This window comes from Rhinopithecus roxellana, chromosome 2 (assembly GCF_007565055.1).
Source record: "Rhinopithecus roxellana isolate Shanxi Qingling chromosome 2, ASM756505v1, whole genome shotgun sequence".
Taxonomy (NCBI): Eukaryota; Metazoa; Chordata; class Mammalia; order Primates; family Cercopithecidae; genus Rhinopithecus; species Rhinopithecus roxellana.
In genome coordinates this window covers 188,642,047-188,667,410 of record NC_044550.1, presented here as the reverse complement: position 1 = coordinate 188,667,410, position 25,364 = coordinate 188,642,047, and positions in this window count along the sequence as shown.

Here is a 25,364-nt window from a genome sequence, read left to right as displayed (position 1 = left end):
TATGGCCTTTAGCATAGTACCTTGCATATAAAAAACACTTCACAAATATTTACTAAATGAATAGTTTTTGAGTTTATACTGGTTTTCTGTTGTTGGGTTTTTTGTTGTTGCATGACAAATTAGTACAAATATAGCAACTTAAAACAACATACATTTATTACCTAACAATTTATGTGGATCAGGAATCTGACCATAGGTTAGCTGGGTCTTTTATTCAGCATCCCATGTAGCTGCTATCACGGTCTCAACCAGGCTGTGTTCTCCTCCTGAGGCTTGACTGGGGAAGAATCTACGTTCAAGCTGTTTTAAGTTACAGGCAGAGTTTATATCCTTGCAGCTGTATGAAGTCATGTAGGCTTCTCTAGCATGGCAGCTTACTTCAGCAAGCCCACAATGGAGGGCCTAATTCTTATCTTACAGGCTTCTGCATGATTATGTCATGTCCACTGAAGTTAATCTCTTTCTTGCTTAATTCAAAATCAGCTCATTTAGGGACCTTTATTGCATCTTCAAAATCCCTTAACCATTTCCATATTCTGTTAGCTAGAAGCAATTCATAGTCCTACCTCCACTCGAAGAGTATGATCATCAAGGGTAGGAATCATGAGGGCCACTCCAGGGTCTGTCTGCTGCAGAGATGATCTGACTCACATAAGTAATACGAGCCTGTAGTTGGACAGACATACCCATACTCTCATTATCTATATGACCTAGGACAAATCATTTAACCTGTGTAACTCTCAATTTCCTTAACTGTAAAAAGGAAGTGATAACAACTTTTTACAATTGTTATCAATATGAATAAAGCATTATGAATATGTAGGAATTCGTATATTGGTAATCATTTTTATAATTTAGCCACTGTGTGAGAAATCAAAAAGATTAGACCTGATTTTGTCTTAATTAAATTTATTGAATTTGTCAGACCTAAAATAAAGCAAACGTATCTGTCACTGATGCATTGTCACTCTTGCCCTCAGATTTTAGTTGAATATTACAGTAGGCCAACTACACAAGTGAATAGAAGATAAGCTACTGTTTATCACTGGTTAACGGGTTCGATCAATAGATGGAGATAGAGATGATAGACATAGAGATAAATGTGTGTAAATATATATGTCCATATATGTGTGTATGTTTGAATATATTAATAACATCCAAACATGTGGGGAGAGGGAAATGTTATCCTATTTTACTTCAGAAAACTGAAGCTATGACTCTTAAGATAAACCAAATGGCCTGCCCCTTGTCACATGTAGTGAGAACAAGATAATTTAAGTCAAAAAACTACTTTGAAATGATAACTCTACCATTAAGCAAATTATTTAATTTCTCTCTGTGACTAATAATTCCTCCATAGAGTTGTACAAGTGTTAATAGAAATAACATATGTAAAGAATTTGCATTAGCCTAAAACCCAATTACTATTAGCTATTATTATTATCATGATTATCATTCTTAGTAGTAATAGTAGTATCATAATTGTTTGGAATTGGGATTTCATTCCAAGGTCTAACCTATAATGATTATCTTTCCACTATGACATTACCTAGTGCTAATTCTTCTTGAAACTAAAGGTGCACACCGTAGAGTGCCCAGCTCAGAGTTGTACCTGCTTAAGAAACTCTCTAAGGTAGTTGTAAACTGTTGAGCATACATTTACCCAAGTAGAGCTAGAGGTTGCAGAATCTAACATAGAACAGTTGGAGTTTACAAAGACCTATAGCCTGGAAAAGTGCATTCCTGCTTAGACAATAAAATAGGGAATTGCAAATAGCCTAGTGTGCTCTTTGATTTAGCAACTGTCACAGACAAAGGCTAGGACTCTTCAGTGGCCTCGCGCCTATTCAGTAGTCCTTCCTCTTCATGTAACTATATTATATTTTCTAATACTTCAATAATTTTCATCATTTTTCCCTGCAATCCACCTCTCTCTCTCTCTCTCTCTCTTTCTCTCTCCTCCCAGTTCCCACTTTCTTTCTCTCTCTGTCTCTCCTTAAACCAGTTAATATGTCTCTTAATAAAATCTAAATAATAAAGTATTACCTCAAAATCCATCCATCTCAGTAACACAGTTCTTCATAGGAAGAAAAACCAACCAACCCACATTAACTAAATATTGATTAGTCGTCTTCATGTATGTTAAATAGTTCATCACTCTAGTACATTGATGGCAAATTTTACCATTATCTAGTAAAAGAGTACATTTTCTCTCTAGAATTTGCCCTAGAGATCAATTGTAATATCTTAACTTTCAGCTTTAATTGTAAATGGAGAATAGTGTAGAACAGGTACAATCCAGAGGTCATATCTCTTGACTAGGTGTATCTGTTAACTAGAAACACAATGGACTATATCCATTTTTATTTCATGTATAATTTCTATAAATTAAAAAGAAAGATAACTTTATTCTCATCTGAAGATTGCAAACCCAGAATTTGAGTTTTCTTGTCTTCTTTCTAACAATTGTAAATCACCAATGTATCATCAGATTTTAGCTTTGGAAGGAATCTTGGAAATCATCCAGGCTGCCTCTTCATTTCCCAAATGTGTCAAGAAAAGCCTGGGGAGGCTTAACAATTTGCCCACATTTCCTAGTTATTAGCTCCTAGTGAAGGATGAAGAGTCAGGTTTTTCTGATTCCTAAATTCTATCTTGTTCCCATCAAGTTTCTTACCTTTTTAACAGAATTATTTTTCTTACTTCAATCTAGCTCACCCCCCCTTTCTTTTCTTTTCTTTTTTTTTTTTGCCTTTGACAGTTTTATGCCTATTACTTTTCACAGCACATCATCAGTGATGCATTTATTACCGCACATTTTGATGTTTTATAGTTGGCCTCAAATATTGAAGGCAGATACATTTTGTAATGGTTTGTCAGTTTTTCAATAAAGGAAAAGACGACAACTGAGGTATGTACCTGTTCTATTAAAAACACGGCAGAAGGACTAACAAGTTTTAAACTACTTTTGATGGCTTATATTAAGAATCCTTGTCAGAATAAAGGGAAGTCAAATTCTGATTGATTAGAGTTTTCTGTTACATCATTGTCCGCTGCCATAGACCAAGGGTCTTGTGTTAATGCTACTTGTGTGTTACTGAAACCTGTCAAAATGTGATCACACAACTGCTGTTCTGCTGCTGCCTTCACAAAAATAACTTGATGCATTTTATAAGAGCTTCTCAGGGTGCAAAAATTTTTCTATAAAGAAAAAAATGTGACAATGCCATGCAGTATTTCAAGAATACTGTTTTGTTTGCCTACTTATTTTTGTAGATACTGTCCTCAAATGTGTCTCTACTTCACCTGTGTATCATTTTCTCTAACTTAGTATCTTAAATATAGGGAATGTTGAGATCTGGCAAATGTATTCTATTGTTTGGTTATTATTTTGTTTCTGGAAAATATTTCTTAATGTGGAGAACAGAACATTATATGATGTTTTCCTATGTTTTTCTTTCTCTAACATTTTTTTTTTCTTTTTAAAGGCTGTGAAAACTCTAATCAATAAGAAAAATCCTATTTTACACATAGTATTTAAGATACAGTTCAGGTAGCCCAACTCCATAGTTACTGTTTAAATTGCTTACACTGTCTTTGCTTAATTAGTTCCTGTTTTCTGTACTCATAGTTTTTGCATTGAGTTTATAATACAGCAAATATCAAAGGAGCTGAAAGCTGCTAATAGTTGCTTAAAGATGTTCTTGCCAGAGTATTTTTTGTATTGTTACTGATATTAACTCCTGAAATCAACTTTATCACTGGCAAATATTTTTATGTGTCCAATTTAGATCAATCAGGTCTGACTGTTGATTTATCTCACGTTTTCAAAAAGTGTTTAATATTCATCAAATGAGAAGCAAATTTAGATAGCCATCTACTTACCCTAGCACTTTTCATATTTTTACAAACACACTTGCTTCCGGGGAAAAACTTATCTGCCAGTTGTAACTAAGCTATCTAGTTTAAAATATACAATTATAACCATGGATTGTATTCATCTATTATGTTTACTCTAGGTGGAATTAAACCTCTTAAAAAATTATTCTGTAATACCTTTTTTGGAGGGCTTAGGGATGGAGTCTCACTCTGCTGCCCAGACTGGAGTGCAGTGTTGCAATCTCAGCTCACTGCAACCTCTGCCTCCCGTGTTCAAGCAATTTTCCTGCATCAACTTACCAAGTAGCTGGGATTACAGGCATGGGTCACCGCACCCAGCTAACTTTTGTATTTTTAGTAAAGATGGGTTTCGCCATGTTGACCAGGCTGGTCTCCAACTCCTGACCTCAGGTGACCCATCTGCCTCGGCCTCCTAAAGTGCTGGGATTACAGGTGTGAGCCACCACCACACCTAACCTATATATATATATTTTTTTAACCTTTTTTTTTCCACTTTGGCTTCAAAATTTTGATTTTAATAGTCAAAGAAATTCTACCTACAGCAAGGGCTTTTTAACATCACTTTATGAGGACAATGAAAAATTTTACTCAAATTAAATGAATGACAACCATAGCATCAGAAAAACAATTTCAAAGAAAAAATATGCATATACTTAAATTAATATATTTAAAATAATATGCAAATAGGTACAGGTATTTCTGTGTGTGTGTGTGTGTGTGTGAGAGAGAGAGAGAGAGAGAGAGATTTAGAAAACTCTCAAATCTATTTTCAGTTTCTCGGTAAGGAAACATGATAATCCTTAACTAGTATTGTTAAAATCATTCTTTCTATTCTGATCTAGTATGAATTTCACTACAGAAGTTTCAGTGCTTCACTTTCCATTACAAACAGGTTTTAGTTTGTCCCAGACTATTTGTAATAGTATGAATATTTGTTATTTTAGGGATTTTATAAATATTTGCAAACCTATTTGTTGAAAGGACAGAAATCAAGTGCCAGTTCTTTAAAAGTTGATATGGAAGAATGACTCATTGAGAGAATGTCATTGTTCCTGTAACTTTCTCTCTGAATATATACTAACAGTGGACAGAAATGTGAATGGTGAGGCAGGGCTGGCATGACTCCACCTCTGAAGACAGGAGTGGGAGGGATTGACTGCCACTCTTGAACGGTGGCAAATAAAACCCGTCTGATCTTTTAGGATGAATGGCAGCAATATAGGCATCTTGGCAGACTTTCTGGTATATAGAACGTAAGAGGTGGCAGGGTGGAGATGATGTCTACTTATGCTGTTGGAAATTACAAAAGATCACAGTTTATGATCTAACTAAATAATTCTTTTAGGGGAACTTAGCATAAATGGGGAGCCATTTTTTACCTTCAGTGGATCATGCTGGCTTCTCCTGGGAACTAGAGCCCAGCCAGACTTCATGCACGATGGATGTTCATCCATGGCAACACATGGGAGTCCAGACACATATGTAATAGAAGTCAGAAACACAACCAGCTAAATCCACAAGGCTATGGAAGATGAGCTTTCTTCTCACTATTTGAAAATATGTTAGCCCTCCAGGTTTCCTGGACAACTGGGCAGGAACGGGGCCTTACAAGAATTTTACCATAATTCCAGAGATTTAGCAGAATTTAATTTGATTTAAAAATAAACTAAACAAATGGGACTCATTGAATTTAATTCTGGAACCAATATTACTCTTCCATCCTAAATATTCATTCATAGTCATCATGTATGTCTGGTTCTTTCCTGACCCTGAGTAAAATCTTGGGCAGGCCTTAAAACTTATCTTCTAACTCTCAGACAACAAAAATTATTTCTTAGTGTTTAGTTATGGATCTAATTTCATTCGCACAATTAAAATGTCCGTAGTATGCAATAGTCAGAATTCTGAATTACATTTCAAATATATTTCTCTCCTTTCTTAACTTGGACATGGTGTTGGTCACAGTCTTACTTGACTATTACTGTCATGAGGGTCATGGTATATTCTGGACCAGGTAGGTAATTAAAACAATCTCTTTCTCTCATGCTGTAGTGTTGTGGATCTCTAAATTCCCTCCTCCATGGCTGGAGATACTTTATGTTCTTCATTAATGTCTAAGACAGCCTAAGATTGGCTCTGTGTTTTGTCTATGGCCCAGATTTGGTCAACAAGAAACATACAGCCTTGATCTACTGTATCAGGAGTGAGAGTGTAGTTACTTTGCTAATGCAGCACTCTGTTCTGTTGCTACAGAACATTTCAGCCAGCCTCTTGCTTCTAAACTTTTTTGAGAGGAGAGAGTGACTGGAGAAGGTATTGAGATATGTGTCCAGTACCATCCAGTTCACTATGTTCCCAAACTGCAGGCACTGTAAATCAAGACCCACATACTTGACTTGAAGTGATGTGAAACATTGTCTCCCCTCCCCGTGTAAAACAAGTGCAAGTTTCTTTAAGAAACCTAATTCCCAAATGTAGCCTTTGAGGTTGAGGTGGATATTGAGCTAAAGATTATAATAATGAAGTTTTAGTCTCTTCATTTACATGTCTAGCACCTCAATTGGAATCCTGAAGTACTTACCAACTGATATTTTATTCTTGGTCTTGCAGGATCATTTTGGCATTCTGGTACACAGACAAATAAATAAATAAATACAATGTCATTCACACCTTAAGTTAGTAGAACTATTCATATCAATTTTCTTCCTCCTAATATTTTATTCAAAATGGTGGCTTCCAGCTTCATTAATTGAAAAGCATGACTGAATATTGTTGCAGCTTTAACCTCAACTTTTTTATTCTATGTTTTTGTCAATTGTAAACAGTATTCTTTCTTCCCTAGTCAGCATGCTCATCATCATCGTAGTTTTGCCTACTGTGATAATATTAAAGATGTCTTAAATTCCTTTGGCAGAGAGGTGCATTCGCTGTTGAGGTCTTTTATGGGCAGAATTATGCCTCCCCAAAATTCATATATTAAGGTTCTAACACCCAGTACCTCTGAATGTGACTATCTTGACAGACAAAACCTTTAAAGAGGTAAAGCTAAATGACAATGAGGTCATTAGGGTGGGCTCTAATCCAGTATGACTGGTGTCATATAAGAAGAGATTAGGGGCCAGGTGCAGTGGCTCACACCTGTAATCCCAGCACTTTGCGAGGCTGAGGCCGGTGAATCACCTGAGGTCAGGAGTTGGAGAGCAGCCTGGCCAACATGGTGAAACCCTGTCTCTACTAAAAACGGAAAAATTAGCCCAAGCAAGGTGGTGGGCGCCTGTAATCCCAGCTACTCGGGAGGCTGAGGCAGGAGAATCACTTGAACCCGAGAAGTGGAGGGTTGCAGTGAGCCAAGATCACGCCATTGCACTCCAACCTGGGCAACACAGCGAGACTCTGTCTTAAAAGAGAGAGAGAGAGAGAGAGAGAGAGAGAGAGAGAGAGAGACATTAGGGCACAGCCAGGTACAAAGGAAAGATGGCCTGAAGACACAGAGAGAAAATGACTTCTACAAGCCAGGGAGTGACTTCAGAAGAAAACAACCCTGCCAGCAACTCCATCACAGACTTCTGGCCTCCAGCATTGTGAAAAAATAAATTTCTGTTGTTTAAGCCATGCGGACTGTGGTACTTTGTTATGGTAGCCCTAGCAAACAAATATAAGGTCCAAGTAGAAAACAGGATATTATGACATTTCCTATGCAAGTCCATTAAAATTACCTTCTCAATCTTCATGCTATAGAAACTCAGAAAGGGGTCCTATGTAACCATTTCAAACTCATTATTATACAGTTCTGACAGTCTATGAATCATAGCAGTAATTATATACACCAATCTTCATTTAAAGAAAAAGGAAGACACTTTCTCATGATTAAGGTATTATCTTCAAAATGAGAAAAGTAATTAATACATGTTAAAATGCCTATTAAATTTAAAATATTTGTGTAAAATTTGTTTAAGCTAAAAAGGTGGAAGAAGGAAATGAAGGTTTAACAATTCAATTGCTATTTAAGTTTTGTGTAAATCATTCAATTGCAGTTTAATTTTTGTGTAATATGTAAACAGTTGAATGAGAATCTGCTTCCTTAATTCTGCATATTTGACTAATTACAGATGGCCAGATAGATCTAAATGAGCTTTTAGTTTTAATTTAAATATATTGCTTTGTGTGGACATGGTTCAACTTTACTTTCAACAAGTGAGATAGGGAAATCAGAATTTTTGATGTTTTTTAATAATAGAAAAATAAACCATATAAAAATAATTCATACAAACAAATAATTATCTAAAAGATGTGTTTCATTTTCTAAGATTCTCAAAGATAACATATCCAATGAAGTGATCAATTTAGGTCAAATTATGTTTAACCACAATAAAGCAATTATTTGTTTTCATCAGGAAAAATCTTATTAAAATTTCTCCCTAAGAATAAAGACAGCTATTTCTTTAAAATTATTCATATAATTTAGAAAAAGATCTAGCTACATGATATAAGGTCTACTTATATTTATCCCATGAATAATATTAGTGAAGTTAAGGATCAAGAAAGTAATTAGCACCTAATCAATTTTCTCATATACATTTCTGCATCGCCTCTGCGGTAAAGGCATTTCATTTTTCTAATGGCATAAATATGATTAGAACTCAAATAAATTATTTCACGTTCATTTCGAAAGACAAGACTTCTCTTTTGAACTTAGTGATTTTTGTCGTAATTGATCCTCTGTAGGATCAATTGTTCTGTTAAGGTAACATTTGTTTAAGTGAGGTCAGACCTTTTAAAGATCCATGCATCTTCAATTTGATTTAAAGGTGGTTTTCTTTTCCAAAATGTAATGATACCTAAGTAGCTAGCAGACATTTTTATAGATGTTGAAATAAAATATATGTACAACAGGCAGTTCAAGAATAAATAGTAACATGAGAACTGTAGAGATTTCTTGGATGGCAGCAGAACAATAAAGTGTATAAAGTTGAAAACACTGTTAGGAAGTACACAGTAACCAAAATTGAGAGGTTATAAAGTAGATGAATACATTTATATACCTTAAGTTTTATGTGTACTTCAGGACAAATGCCACATCAGGATTGGTCTATCAGACATTATGATTTGTCATGATTTAACAGAACTCCTGGCGATGAATTGTGCATATGTTATAAATGTGCTCATCTTGAGAAAACTATCAAGATAGTGTAAAACCTGCCCATTATAAACCCTATGTAAGTTGAAACTAAGTCTTTTTTGCAAATTCTGGTGCCTACACTACACTATCAACAAAATACTTCCCCATTAATGATTTCTGTAATTTGTACTCCGTTGTCTAGTGACTGGGCTCCAGTCCTGTCTCCATGTTCACTTTCTTTGTTATCTAAAAGAGTTCTTAGGTGGACTTAAACAGCAGGACAAACTCATTTAGCCTGACCTTTTTAAAATTATTATTGCCTTTGTCTTGACCCTCATTGCCCAAGGTAGGTAATGACAATTAGGGTCCAGTAGTTATCTTGAAAACATCAACAATAATCATGCCTTAAGGAAGAGGGAACAAAAATGAGAAGGAGCCTCATTTCCTGCTTATATCATATAAATTAATGCCAGTACTGAAATGCCTACCTTCAGACCCTTTTATATTCAGAAATAATAATAATAAATATCACCGTTTTCCAGGACTCTCAGTTGATATGTAAATTCAACCAATATAATAGCTATATCATTTGCAAATAATGACCGTTTTTCTTCATTTTCCCCATAGTTTTGCTACCTACATTGTATATGATTTTTGTTTGTTTGTTTGTTTGTTTGTTTTTGAGATGGAGCCTTTCTCTGTCGCCCAGGGTGGAGTGCAGTGGCGCAATCTCAGCTCACTGCAACCTCCGCCTCTGGCTCAAACGCTTCTCCTGCCTCAGCTGTATACAATCTTATTACATTGGCAAGACTTTACAAATCATGTTAAATAATAACAGTGACAGCTTCTTGGATCTAAAACTAAGTTGAACATTTTTCTATGTCCCTAGGAGTCCTATCTGCCCTATATACAGGTCCCCAATATTTAATATATTCTAGTTCACATTCTGGTGGGCATCCTTAGAATTAACAGACCACTCAGTTTGTTGCCATATCCAAATTCTGAGCTTTGACTCTACTTTGCAGGGGCTACTCTTCATTCATTCTCAAAGTGATTGAAATGATTTCACTTTGACCCTGTTCCATTTGTAACAAGGGATCATGCTGGAGAATGAGGTGTTACTTATAATAGCCGATCAATGGTCTGGAAGCTACATAGAATTCTATGACTATTTGAAGTTTAAGAATAAGGTTGCTGATATAAAATTAAAATCTGTGATATAAATGTGAAAAACTGTATCAACTAAGTGAGATAAAAGCTAGCATTTAGCCTGTTATTAAAAGTCTTTAGGAAATTATATGTGGTCATGAAAACATTATATTTCAAAAGGGCCTTTCAAAGGAAATAGTACAGAACTATCTCTGGAGGCACTTTTGTGATTATGAAAGGGAATTATTCCCTGCACCTAGCATGCACCTAGCATGGTAGAACAATGGACCTAGCATGGCAGAAATGGGAAAGTTATTTTTTTTTTACATGTAAGTGCTTCTAAGTTTATCAATAAGAACAAATATTAAAGTGCAAAACAGAAAAAACTCAGATAACAAGTCCATTAAGAGTCATGTTGTGAAAAAATATGAGTTTCAATATCTGATGCTTTAAAACTCTCCATCAACAACTGTAAAATAAATATAATAGTAATTTTATTAGAAGTGAAGAAGTGTGATTAAAATTCATAAGAACTAACAGAAATTACAAAAGACAGAATAAGAAATGCCTGAAGCCATGGTTTGTTTGAAGAAGTGACTAAATGGCTGCAAATAATAAGAAAGTGTAATGGCTAATTACATATGGAGAAATATGACACATAAAGTATCCTTTGTGGTAGTTAGAAATTTGTTATATTAAAGACTGATTCACTTTTATTTTCATACAAATTCTCTTTCCTTGTCCTTCTTAAGGACCTTTGAGAAAAAGAACAGTACCTTGTAATCTTTAATATTAAAGAAACTCTATACCTGGGGTCAAAAAGAAAAACAGCTGTGAAATGAGAACTTAAAAACTGATTTCTCTCCTCTCAACTAGGAAAGAACTAAGCTAGGCTGAAAATTAATGAGAAGAGCTGTAATAGGAAATAAGTGGTAGCTCATGCGGTGATACGTCTTCTGCTCAAACTGACTCCATCCCACCAGTACATTCAACTCTTGCCAGGAAAGGAAGGCAAAAAAGAGACACAAAATATGAGCTCAGGAAACTTACTGGTTGAGCATAGAGTAACAGAATTGGAGTCTGATGATTTGGGGAGATTTAATCTTTCTACCTTGCTATCTCTCAGTATTGTGGCCTTGTCTGCAAGCTAGTTCTATATAAAGTTGAAGATAACTACCACACATCCAGCCATCTTCAAATGCTCATTCAAAACAATGCCCACAGGAATGTCTTCTGTTCAGAAATTCTCAATCATCTCAAGAGAATTTTTTAAGTCCAATGCTAAAGCAATTTTTCTGAAGAATGAAACTACCAAAATAAGCTTAATTTAGGTCAGGTGCAATGGCTCATTCTTGCAATCTCAGCACTTTGAGAGGCTGAGGCAGAGATCACTTGAGGCCAGGAGTTCAAGACCAGCCTGGGCAACAGAGCAAGATCTCATCTCCACTAAAAACAAAACAACTAGCCGGGTGTGGTGGCATGTGCCTATAGACATAGCTACTTGGGAAGCTGAGGCCAGTAGATCTCTTGAGCCCGAGAGTTTGAGGCTGCAGTGAGCTATGATCATGCCATTGCATTCCAGTGTGATTGACAAACTGATATTCTGTCCTTTTGTTTAAAAAAAAAAAAAAAGTGAGGGGTTAAGACAATAGAGCAAATGATGCACTGGGGCATGTCCCAGGGCAGGAATAATAGTGTTCTGTTTGTTTTGTTTTTTCCAGTCAGGCACTAGTAGACAACAAAATGATATTAATATTATTTACTCTAATTCTGTTCTTAACACAAAATCATAATTTGCCTTCCCTGTTGTTTGTCTATGGGAAGATCATGTGTATAGGAAGATAATACGGAAGTATTAAAATCTTGGCTGTTTCACCGTTGTTTTGCTTTCTGAAGTAATACATTGGCTTGCTGATTTCACTAAAGGAAGAAAAGAGATGATGTTACAGCCAAAAATTCCTGAAACCAGTCATGTCAAACAAATCCCTTCCAAGGAAATTTTCTAGGATACTGTTTACAAGGTGGGAATAGAAAGTGACAATAAAAGTATAAATTGACTTGGCTTATCTCTATCTCTAACTTAAGTGTAAATATTGAGATTATACTGTTTGGCCAGCTTCATGCTATAGGAACTTGAAGCTTTGATAAGATCTTTAGAGAAGAAGTGTGGATGTCATTGATTCTATATGTTATAAAAGCGGGAATATATATCAGACACCACATGTCACTAAATCTAAAAAGTCATTAATTTAAAAATTACCATTATTTAATGGTATTTTAACCATTATTTCATTTACCACTAAGAAAATTCATGACCAAGTAAATCATGACATCATTGTCAAGAACTGTAAAGGATCTGAGATTTTATTCCACTCAAGTAAACCAAATAAATTAACTTTCTATAGTCTCACAAATGCTGGTAGAAGACATGAGGCCCCTTGGTCAGTAGGCAGAATATCAGCATTCTTGTGCCGATTTTCCAATTGATAATTCCCATTGGGCAAAGTAAAGAGGAGAATATGGCATCTGTATACATCGTGAGCTGCATTACAGTGGAGAAATTGAGTTAATGGAACATGAATCTATTATACTGGTAGTCAGATATTTTGTGGACATCTCAGGTAGGCAATTTTTTTTTTTTTTTTTTTTTTTTTTTTTTTTTTTTTTTTTTTTTTTGAGACAGAGCGAAGTCTTGCTCTGTCGCCCAGACTGGAGTGCAGTGGCCGGATCTCAGCTCACTGCAAGCTCCGCCTCCTGGGTTCACGCCATTCTCCAGCCTCAGCCTCCCGAGTAGCTGGGATTATAGGCGCCCGCCACCTCGCCCGGCTAGTTTTGTGTGTGTGTGTGTAGTTTTTAGTAGAGACGGGGTTTCACCGTGTTAGCCAGGATGGTCTCAATCTCCTGACCTCGTGATCCGCCCGTCTCGGCCTCCCAAAGTGCTGGGATTACAGGCTTGAGCCTCCGCGCCCGGGCTCAGGTAGGCAATTTTTAAGTCTCATTAGCAAAAACAAAATTACTCAAGATGACAATGATTTCAAGTTTATAAGACTATTAAATAAGATAAAATGTATAAATGTATATGTAGGGTAATTGTCCCATAATAAAAGTATTAAATAAATATTTGTTTTCTTTTTTTCTTCTCATGTTTTCTGCTGTGAAAAAGGCACTCTAGAAATGTCACACCCTAGCTCCCCAAATTCTACAATCACTAACTACTTAAAACCTGACCTCTTAATAGAGAAAGATGTCGTATTTCGAAATTAGATGTTGCAATTCAAAATATCTGAGTTACAGATAGTTCATAAATTAAATATTCACCTTATATGGGGTGACAAAAGAGCAGCAGAATTGGTACATGTGAGGATATAAGTTCCTCAGTAAATGAAGAAAATATGGACAAAAGAGGACCTAACATTGAGTGAATAAAACTGGAGTCATGAAGGACAGATGTAGCTTAACTGTTTCGTATTTGGATGAGTCCAGGCTTGCAACCACCCGTACGACCTAGGCAATACATTTCCTTCCATAGACCTCTTCTACACAATAGGACGTGGAAAATGTTGGCCCAAATCCAAATTGGAACAGTTAGGGTATCAATGAAATGCTGTCTTTGTGACAGGATGGATGAGGCAGCTACGTTGTGAGTAGCAGTTGTAGATTATGTGGGCTGTGGCTTTCACAGGAATTTGTCAGGCTAGGCTAGATTTCATGTGAGAAACTTGAAGCACACTTTGTGAGCCTGTCTACACGGGCTGGCATAAGTGTTTCTCACTATTGCTGTAGGTCGGCATACACACGTTACCTTCTCTCACCTTTTGATTTGGAAGCCAACTGTCAGTTTTCGATGACTTCATCTGATAAAAACTGCCTAAGAATCATTTTATTCCACTGGGAATTTAGTTAGTGAAAGGGAAGCAGCTAAGTATGCAATTTTAATGTGAGGAAAGGGCAGTGCATAGCATTCTACCCATTTTCATTACCTTTGGCAGTGTCTTGCATTTGTGACATTGTGTGTGCTTGTGTATGTGTGTGTGCTCGCGGGTTTTTTGTTTTTTGTTTGTTTGTTTGTTTGTTTTCTTGCTCCTTTTCTTTTATTGCCATATTGAAAGAAACCTGTGCCCTTTTGGACGTACCCAGTCAAAATAGAGAGCAATCTAATTTGAAATGGCAATTTTAAAGAATAATTGGCTTGCAGAGACAGAAACCTCTAGTGGGAAAGAAAAAAGGAGTACAGATGATAAATGAACAGAGGTCTGAAAATTATTAACAACAAAAAACCCTCTCTCTCTATGGTAATGCCCATTCTTCTCTTTGCGTGTTCTTCAGAGGTCATTTTAAAGCTCTCATCCTCTGTGAAGTCTTCCCTAAATGTTTTTAGCCATAACAATTCTTCTCACCCCTAAACTAGTGCATTACTTATGGTTTACAGGGTACATTTCACTCTTCATCATTTTCTAGTTTTTCTGTGAATTAAACTCTGATTTTCTATGAAGAGAAATAATTGTCTTTTTAGAACTATTTTATTGTGTGTCTTTGTACTAGATTAGGGACAGAGAGAACAACAACCACGAAATGTGGACCTTGTCCACATGAAGGTTACTTGTTATTGGAAGGAAACAGACAAATAATGAAATAAAATATATTCACATAGTCATAGGTGACACACAGAAATTATAACATGCTGATGTGATATAAATGATGGGAGTGAGGACAGCATATTACCTTGGGAGATTAAGAAAAGCCTCTCACAGGAAGTAGTATATGAGCTGAGCTCTAATGTATGAGAAAGAGCTAACCAGGTACCCACCTAGAAGACTGTACCAGGCAGATGGGACAAAAAATTACTAATTGGTTAATTGAATTTTGTTACCTCCAGGGAGAAAAACATTTATCTCTGTCTCCACAGTTTGCTCCCCATTATACCTCTTGGCTTTTTACCCTTGCCCCTAGCTCTTCAGTTTACCCTTTTAATCTCTCCAATTGTGTTTCCTTAACACTTTTCCTTACCTCCAGGAGTGGGTAAATAATATAGGAGTGATGTTGATCTACAGAAAAACTAGAAGTGGAGAGGGTAGTGGGGAAAAATGGATGTTAATACAAAATTAATGAGAGAGAAATACACAAAGATCTGACCAAAAAAAAAAAAAAAAGGAGGTTATCTCTGGATAACCTGTGGAAGAGCAAAGTGATAGAGTTTTCTTCAAATCATTTTGCTCTTTCTATGGAAAGCAGAAGCATATTGTTCTATGTTTGAATCATATTGCTTTATGGAGACCAGAAATTAGCTCAAACTTTCTTTTCCAGCAAGAATGGCACTCAATTTTGACATTAAGGACATCACCCAATGAATTAGGACATAAAATTTGCTTTAAATGCTCTTTTGTGGGAGGGGACACCACACTTCTATTTAATGAAGAGAAAAATAAAAGGGCTAACTTTGGAATCCAAAACTTGTTATTTTATGCATTTTATTTACACTGTTATGCCATGAGTTCTTAGAGAATAGATTCCAACAACTTAAGCCTCTTTCAACTGATTCTCAAAGTGTGTTTCTCAGGGTGGAGCAGGCTGATTCTTCAGGTCAACCTGGGTATCTTTCTATTTGGCTTCCTTCTTTTTCTGATTTTCCTTCACTTATTTTAGAAAGCTATCTTAGCTCTTAGAGTGCTTAATACAGACAATATCTACATTAGTTCTCTTGGCAAGAGTCTTGGCTTTAATTTGCTTATTTACCAAGATGACAACAGCATCCTGGGTAACACTGTAGACTCTTCCAGTTTTGTCATGGTAACATTTGCAGGCATTTCTTTCTGATCAGTGCTCGTTCCCTTGATGTCTACAATATTTCCTTTCTTGTACACTCATAGGTATACGGCCAAAGGAAAAATTCCAAGTTTTCTAAAATGCGTAGAGAACATATAATGGGTATCTTTCTTCTTTCTTTTTGTGTTTATCATTTTGGTGGATTACTGGAAGATGGAAGTTCCAGCTGAAAGGAGCTCAAACATTTTATTGCATGTAAAAACAGCACCTAGTGTTTTATTATAATTTTGAGGGGAAGCACGTAGAAATATAGCCCTGAAGGATGCCCCACTTTAGAGAAGACAGGCCAAGCAAGGCTGTCTGAAATGACTACCAATGCTCCCTGATCTTGTCTTCACAAGAAATCAGAAGTAACCACTCCCTGATTTAGCATCTTTGACTGATGTAACTGAGGATTCACATCCACTTAATAGGGTGAAGTCTCTATAAGTGCCTCTCAGTGACTAACATTCTTATATTACCAAATACTCTTTCTGTATGTGCCACTACCCCTCCTCTTGATTAATTCATTCAAGAATACTACACATACAGATATTTTAATCAGCTCAGGAGAAATAGATCTGTGCTGTGGTGACTAAGTAAGAAAATAAGGTATCAGGAGGTGGTGCTGTCACTATAAAATCATTGTTTTTTGCTTGTTTTTTTGCTTTTTGCTTTGTTGTTTGTTTCTTGCTTTTCCTGATTGATGAGGGTAATTGTTTTGTGTAACTTCAGATCTGGAAAGTTCTTTTAGAACACAGCTTAAATGCAAGCCCTTTCAGGAAATAGATTAAAAGCATACTTTAATATTTAGGTGAGAAAGTGGTTGAAGGATTTACATCACAATAAAATATCAATTGAAAACATGCTATGTTAGTCATAATTATTATTAAGAACTATTTAACTTGGTATTTCACATTTCATGTCCTCATTAAACTACTGTGGTCCTTACTCCCCTCTAGTTCTCCCATGTCCCTTAGGAGGGAGAAATGGTTAATAACATTTTCATTTTATTTCCTAGAACTATGAGAACTATCGACAATTCAAATTTGTGGAGAATGTTTAAAGTTGTTTCAAAGAACAAAAGAGAACATAAAAATGTTCTTAAGAATTTAAATATGGGCTCATTTTAAAAGCAAGCATGTTAAAAGGTTAAATGTATGTCTTAAAGAGTGTTTCCCTCTTTATGCTTCTAGAAACCTTGACTTTTCAAAAGTAGTTCTAGGAACCTGGAACTACTGAACTGAACAGGGCATTTGAGGTGTCAGGAGAGCAGGTGTGAAAGCATAAAGTCATGAAATAGCTGAACTATAAACATATGCATTTAACATATGAGTTTGGACTGCACCCTGTAGGTGCACAGAGCCACTGCAAATAAAAGTGAAAGCAACATAATCACATTTGCATTAAAAAAATTCTGGTGACAAAGTAGAAAATGCAATGTAGAGAATGAAGCTGCATGCAAAATTACATAGGAAAAACAGTCTAGGTTGGAAATAAAAATAAATTTTAAAGGTGGGAAATAAAGACATGAACTTGGCCAAAGGAGATGGTGCTAAGGCTAGAGAAATATTTAAGAGATAAGATCAACAGAGAAAAGAATCTGGGACCCTCTCAGGATTCTGGTCATTTTTATTAGACAAGTATTTACTGATCATCCTTTGTGGGTATATTAATATTCACCTACAAGAATCAATTCATCAAGGAATCTAACATTATCAAGTGGAATTCTATGATAAAATATTGTTATGTAAGGAAGTATTTTAATACACCAATATCTCATCTTTGTAAGACATGCATGTCTCTATGTAATTTAAAAGTGTTTAAGTAAAACCTTGCTCCCATCCTAAGGCTCCTGATGAATAATAGCTAGATGTTCATTGAGATGCCTCACCCAAAACTGACTTCCAGTTTCTGAATAGTTAAATGATGCTGACCATGAGTGACTTACTTTGGCTTTAAATGTCTCTTCTAGAATTGTTTTTAGTTCTCCTAAATGTTCTTTATCATTTCATTTGAATAATATGGCACCCCATAGTTTCCATTGCACATTAATAATTAAATTTTAATAGGCTTATATTAATTTTAACAGGCTTACAGCTATTTAATAAAAATCTATTAACATCTGGTATTCCCTGAAATAACAGAATCTATTTCCCTTTTTTAACTGTGTATTTTCCAAACATACATAACCTGAGGATTATTAGTATATAGTAAGTCAACACCTAACAAAACAATAATCCAAGAAATGCGCCTTGGAGACTACTACTAAAGAACTCTAAAGATGATTTGCTTATGAAAATGCCTGAACAAATAGAAAATAGTTGCTGCTAAATGTTCTCCAAGGAGAAATGTGTGTGTATGTATGTATAACTAGACAAAACATTTTATTACAGATTTCAATAGGGACAAAAAACAGAACTGATTAATTTTAGTCAATAGTTAAGTTGCTCCTTATGTACACTTTAATATAAGATGTCATCTGTTAAATAGTAAAAAAAAAATTACTTATTTTATGAACTGTCAGATAATTATTACACTGATTACAGCTAGAAACAAGAAGAAAATTCTCATATTTATATGCACGTGTGTCTCAGCATACGTATTTGTCTGCATGTATCCATGTATATAAATCCATATTGAAGTTTAACTATGAGAAAGTGGTAAAGATGAAAATACTGAAGCTCCTGTAATCACATAAAGGCTTTAAAAGATTGGAAGAAAGCTGATGTTGCAAGCTAGTGCTTTGACCCATGGAGGTGCTAGTTATATAAATAATGTTGAAAGATTTCTCGTTTTATACAAATAAAAGGATCAGTGATGCTAGAGGTTCCTGGTATGAAAGCCATAATATAGCAAGGCCATGAGCGAGGGATTGATATCAAGGGACTTTGACCAATTAAAACTGTAGCAATGTGGATGGACCAGACAGATCAAAGCATGCTATTTCAAAGGGCATTGGTGTAAGCTGGAAATGTAAGGACAAGAGTCATGAAGATCAAGGCTACTGCCTTCTGACCAGCCTGTCTACTGCTGTCCCTTTGAAGCAGCATAGATCTAAATTGAATCAAGTCTCCTTTAAGTGACCTTCTTATGCAAGAGAGCTAGAGCAGTCACTCTAACTTGGTTGTCTTAATTTTACCACTTCAGACTAAAGTTGGGCAAATTATTTAAGAAATTCACTTTTTTAAAAGACTAGAGATTTTAGGAAAATTTTGCATATGTTAAACGTATTTTATATGCTAAATTAGCCATTTAACAGATTTATCACAATGCAAAATCACATGTCTTCTCAAGTTCACTATTTTTACATTCTGGTGAAAATGGCAATTTCTATTTTCTAGTCTGATTATAGTTAGAAAAGCAAAGAGAGATTTCAGAGACAGAAGAAAGAATCTAACAGTAATCAAGAATGTCATCCTTAGGTAACATATTCCTAGATGGGATATTCATACATATGATAACAACAATCATTTAACATTTCATAGATTCTGAGAGAGATTAGAAAATGGCTTAACTGGGTGTTTATGTCTCAGTGTCTCTCATGAGGCTGCAACCATATGTGACATCAGGTGTGTTATAGACTGGAAGTTTGTGTTCCTCCAAAATTCCTTTGTTGAAACTTTACCCCCTTCCCAGTGTGATGGTTTTAGAAAGTGTGGCCTTTGTGAAGTAATTAGGATATGGTATGGTCATAAGGATGGAGCCCTTATGAAAGGACTAATGCTCATATGAAAACAGACTAATACAAATGGGAATTGCGCCCTTATAAGAATTATAAGAGTCACAGAGAGCTTGTGTCTCCTCTCTGCTCTCCTCCATGTGAGGATACAAGAAATTGGCAGTCTGCAACCCAGAAGAGAACTCTCACCAGATTCTGACCATGCTGGCACCCTTCTCTTGGACTTCTAGCCTCCAGAACTGTGACAAATAAATTTATGTTGTTTATAAGCCACTTGGTTTATGGTATTTTGTTATAACAGCTCAAATTGACTAAGACAGGTGCTGCCATCTCAAGGGTCAACGAAGAGAGGATCACTTCGAAATCCACTTACACAGCTCTTAGTTCTCAAGGATCTATGTCCAAACTCACTCATATACCTGTTGACAGGATTCATAGCTATTTCCAAGTTCACTCATGTGGGACTCTCCACAGGCTGCTTTGGAACATGAAAACTGACGTCTCCCAGAATAAGCAAATATAATAAAAATTGAGAGAAACACTTAAGACAGAAGTCATAGAGTTTTTCATGCCTAATATCAGAATTGCCTACCCAACACTTTTTCTTGTATTCCATTCCTCAGAAATAAATTCATTTAAGTCCAGCTCACAGTCAAGGGGACAGGATTATACGAGGGCATTCATGCTGGGAGGTGAGGATCGCTGGGGCTATTTTTGTGGCTGCCTACCACTTAAGGAAAATAAAGTAATTGAGTCCTCAAAAAGTTAACTGACTTGACCAATAGAACATGAATTTCTTGACAAATTAATATTTAAGTGCCTGTTTCTAGGAATAACATATAGCTGCTGAACAATTTTGAACGGTAAAATTTTGGCATGATGTGAAAGCCAATTGTAATAAATAACACCTAAATAAGTAAAATGTATGGGAATGAATTCAGTATCATGAACATAAGACAGTAATCTTTGAATTTATTATGGTGAAAATTACAAAGTTTATAAATTTTTTTTTTTTCTGTTTTTTTTTTTTTTTTTTATTATACTTTAAGTTCTAGGGTACATGTGCATAACGTGCAGGTTTGTTACATATGTATACTTATGCCATGTTGGTGTGCTGCACCCATCAACTCGTCAGCACCCATCAATTCATCATTTATATCTTGTATAACTCCCCAATGCAAGCCCTCCCTCCTCCGCCCTCCCCCCTCCCCATGATAGGCCCCTGTGCGTGATGTTCCCCTTCCCGAGTCCAAGTGATCTCATTGTTCAGTTCCCACCTATGAGTGAGAACATGCGGTGTTTGGTTTTCTCTTCTTGTGATAGTTTGCTAAGAATGATGGTTTCCAGCTGCATCCATGTCCCTACAAAGGACGCAAACTCATCCTTTTATGGCTGCATAGTATTCCATGGTGTATATGTGCCACATTTTCTTAATCCAGTCTGTCACAGATGGACATTTGGGTTGATTCCAAGTCTTTGCTATTGTGAATAGTGCCACAATAAACATACGTGTACATGTGTCTTTGTAGTAGAATAATTTATAATCCTTTGGGTATATACCCAGTAGTGGGATGGCTGGGTCATATGGTACATCTAGTTCTAGATCCTTGAGGAATTGCCATACTGTTTTCCATAATGGTTGAACTAGTTTACAATCCCACCAACAGTGTAAAAGTGTTCCTCTTTCTCCACATCCTCTCCAACACCTGTTGTTTCCTGACTTCTTAATGATTGCCATTCTAACTGGTGTGAGATGGTATCTCATTGTGGTTTTGATTTGCATTTCTCTGATGGCGAGTGATGATGAGCATTTTTTCATGTGTCTGTTGGCTGTATGAATATCTTCTTTTGAGAAATGTCTGTTCATATCCTTTCCCCACTTTTTGATGGGGTTGTTTGTTTTTTTCTCGTATATTTGTTTGAGTTCTTTGTAGATTCTGGATATTAGCCCTTTGTCAGATGAGTAGGTTGCAAAAATTTTCTCCCATTCTGTAGGTTGCCTGTTCACTCTGATGGTAGTTTCTTTTGCTGTGCAAAAGCTCTTTAGTTTAATTAGATCCCATTTGTCAATTTTTGCTTTTGCTGCCGTTGCTTTTGGTGTTTTAGACATGAAGTCCTTACCCATGCCTATGTCCTGAATGGTACTACCTAGATTTTCTTCTAGGGTTTTTATGGTATTAGGTCTAACATTTAAGTCTCTAATCCATCTTGAATTAATCTTCGTATAAGGGGTAAGGAAAGGATCCAGTTTCAGCTTTCTACTTATGGCTAGCCAATTTTCCCAGCACCATTTATTAAATAGGGAATCCTTTCCCCATTTCTTGTTTCTCTCAGGTTTGTCAAAGATCAGATGGCTGTAGATGTGTGGTATTATTTCTGAGGACTCTGTTCTGTTCCATTGATCTATATCTCTGTTTTGGTACCAGTACCATGCTGTTTTGGTGACTGTAGCCTTGTAGTATAGTTTGAAGTCAGGTAGCGTGACGCCTCCAGCTTTGTCCTTTTGACTTAGGATTGTCTTGGCAATGCGGGCTCTTTTTTGGTTCCATATGAACTTTAAAGCAGTTTTTTCCAATTCTGTGAAGAAAGTCATTGGTAGCTTGATGGGGATGGCATTGAATCTATAAATAACCTTGGGGAGTATGGCCATTTTCACGATATTGATTCTTCCTATCCATGAGCATGGTATGTTCTTCCATTTGTTTGTGTCCTCTTTGATTTCACTGAGCAGTGGTTTGTAGTTCTCCTTGAAGAGGTCCTTTACATCCCTTGTAAGCTGGATTCCTAGGTATTTTATTCTCTTTGAAGCAATTGTGAATGGAAGTTCATTCCTGATTTGGCTCTCTGCTTGTCTGTTACTGGTGTATAAGAATGCTTGTGATTTTTGCACATTAATTTTGTATCCTGAGACTTTGCTGAAGTTGCTTATCAGCTTAAGGAGATTTTGGGCTGAGACGATGGGGTTTTCTAAATATACAATCATGTCATCTGCAAACAGGGACAATTTGATTTCTTCTTTTCCTAACTGGATACCCTTGATTTCTTTCTCTTGCCTGATTGCCCTAGCCAGAACTTCCAACACTATGTTGAATAGGAGTGGCGAGAGAGGGCATCCCTGTCTTGTGCCAGTTTTCAAAGGGAATTTTTCCAGTTTTTGCCCATTCAGTATGATATTAGCTGTGGGTTTGTCATAAATAGCTCTTATGATTTTGAGGTACGTTCCATCAATACCGAATTTATTGAGCGTTTTTAGCATGAAGGGCTGTTGAATTTTGTCAAAAGCCTTTTCTGCATCTATTGAGACAATGATGTGGTTCTTGTCTTTGGTTCTGTTTATATGCTGGATTACGTTTATTGATTTGCGAATGTTGAACCAGCCTTGCATCCCAGGGATGAAGCCCACTTGATCATGGTGGATAAGCTTTTTGATGTGCTGCTGAATCCGGTTTGCCAGTATTTTATTGAGAATTTTTGCATCAATGTTCATCAGGGATATTGGTCTAAAATTCTCTTTTTTTGATGTGTCTCTGCCAGGCTTTGGTATCAGGATGATGTTGGCCTCATAAAATGAGTTAGGGAGGATTCCCTCTTTTTCTATTGATTGGAATAGTTTCAGAAGGAATGGTACCAGCTCCTCCTTGTACCTCTGGTAGAATTCAGCTGTGAATCCATCTGGTCCTGGACTTTTTTTGGTGGGTAGGCTATTAATTGTTGCCTCAATTTCAGAGCCTGCTATTGGTCTATTCAGGGATTCAACTTCTTCCTGGTTTAGCCTTGGGAGAGTGTAAGTGTCCAGGAAATTATCCATTTCTTCTAGATTTTCTAGTTGATTTGCGTAGAGGCGTTTATAGTATTCTCTGATGGTAGTTTGTATTTCTGTGGGGTCAGTGGTGATATCCCCTTTATCATTTTTTATTGCATCTATTTGATTCCTCTCTCTTTTCTTCTTTATTAGCCTTGCTAGCGGTCTGTCAATTTTGTTGATCTTTTCAAAAAACCAACTCCTGGATTCATTGATTTTTTGGAGGGTTTTTTGTGTCTCTATCTCCTTCAGTTTGGCTCTGATCTTAGTTATTTCTTGCCTTCTGCTAGCTTTTGAATGTGTTTGCTCTTGCCTCTCTAGTTCTTTTAATTGTGATGTTAGAGTGTCAATTTTAGATCTTTCCTGCTTTCTCTTGTGTGCATTTAGTGCTATAAATTTCCCTCTACACACTGCTTTAAATGTGTCCCAGAGATTCTGGTATGTTGTATCTTTGTTCTCATTGGTTTCAAAGAACATCTTTATTTCCGCTTTCATTTCGTTATGTACCCAGTAGTCATTCAGGAGCAGGTTGTTCAGTTTCCATGTAGTTGAGCGGTTTTGATTGAGTTTCTTAGTCCTGAGTTCTAGTTTGATTGCACTGTGGTCTGAGAGACAGTTTGTTATAATTTCTGTTCTTTTACATTTGCTGAGGAGTGCTTTACTTCCAATTATGTGGTCAATTTTGGAATAAGTGCGATGTGGTGCTGAGAAGAATGTATATTCTGTTGATTTGGGGTGGAGAGTTCTATAGATGTCTATTAGGTCCGCTTGGTGCAGAGATGAGTTCAATTCCTGGATATCCTTGTTAACTTTCTGTCTCGTTGATCTGTCTAATGTTGACAGCGGAGTGTTGAAGTCTCCCATTATTATTGTATGGGAGTCTAAGTCTCTTTGTAAGTCTCTAAGGACTTGCTTTATGAATCTGGGTGCTCCTGTATTGGGTGCATATATATTTAGGAGAGTTAGCTCTTCCTGTTGAATTGATCCCTTTACCATTATGTAATGGCCTTCTTTGTCTCTTTTGATCTTTGCTGGTTTAAAGTCTGTTTTATCAGAGACAAGGATTGCAACCCCTGCTTTTTTTTTGTTCTCCATTTGCTTGGTAGATCTTCCTCCATCCCTTTATTTTGAGCCTATGTATGTCTCTGCATGTGAGATGGGTCTCCTGAATACAGCAGACTGATGGGTCTTGACTCTTTATCCAGTTTGCCAGTCTGTGTCTTTTAATTGGAGCATTTAGTCCATTAACATTTAAGGTTAATATTGTTATGTGTGAACTTGATCCTGCCATTATGATATTAACTGGTTATTTTGCTCGTTAGTCGATGCAGTTTCTTCCTAGCCTCGATGGTCTTTACATTTTGGCATGTTTTTGTGATGGCTGGTACCGGTTGTTCGTTTCCATGTTTAGGGCTTCCTTCAGGGTCTCTTGTAAGGCAGGCCTGGTGGTGACAAAATCTCTAAGCATTTGCTTATCTGTAAAGGATTTTATTTCTCCTTCACTTATGAAACTTAGTTTGGCTGGATATGAAATTCTAGGTTTAAAATTCTTTTCTTTAAGAACGTTGAATATTGGCCCCCACTCTCTTCTGGCTTGTAGAGTTTCTGCCGAGAGATCTGCTGTTATTCTGATGGGCTTCCCTTTGTGGGTTACCCGACCTTTCTCTCTGGCTGCCCTTAAGATTTTTTCCTTCATTTCAACTTTGGTGAATCTGGCAATGATGTGTCTTGGAGTTGCTCTTCTGGAGGAGTATCTTTGTGGCGTTCTCTGTATTTCCTGAATTTGAATGTTGTCCTGCCCTACTAGGTTGGGGAAGTTCTCCTGGATGATATCCTGAAGAGTGTTTTCCAACTTGGTTCCATTTTCCCCCTCACTTTCAGGCACCCCAATCAGACGTAGATTTGGTCTT